The sequence below is a fragment of the Penaeus monodon genome, chromosome 25 (assembly GCF_015228065.2).
Source record: "Penaeus monodon isolate SGIC_2016 chromosome 25, NSTDA_Pmon_1, whole genome shotgun sequence".
Taxonomy (NCBI): domain Eukaryota; kingdom Metazoa; phylum Arthropoda; class Malacostraca; order Decapoda; family Penaeidae; genus Penaeus; species Penaeus monodon.
The window spans coordinates 33,430,770-33,431,129 of NC_051410.1; the positions used below are offsets into that span (position 1 = coordinate 33,430,770).

General features: G+C 26.7%; 1 protein-coding gene across 9 annotated transcripts in view; it reads left to right on the forward strand.

Moving 5' to 3' along the window:
- LOC119589157 overlaps positions 1–360 on the forward strand; it is an 11,740-nt gene that overhangs the window by 10,085 nt on the left and 1,295 nt on the right. The window lies entirely within an intron of this gene.

Consider the following 360-nt stretch of genomic DNA (forward strand, 5'->3'; position numbering starts at 1 on the left):
TCCTGGCAGCATTAAGAATATTTTTATTTTGTAAAATTTTGGATGGTTGGGTTAAAGAACCACAACATTTTTTTTCCCACCTGGCCTTATGTATAAAGCATGTTACCCTTATAATGAGTATTAAAGATTTATGAACATTCTTAGATAATACTTTTTGACTTATTTAAATTCTATAATTGTGAAGACTAATCTCTTATAAATTATATCCTTTTTTGTTATTGCTACTCAGACTATCATCTGTTTTTGTTTTTTTTTTTTCAAATTAGAAATAGATCATTTGTTTATTGATATGGTAGTACTTGGATAGTGTATCTACATAACTGTTCTTAGATATATAATTTCACATGGTTAGTCACCTAC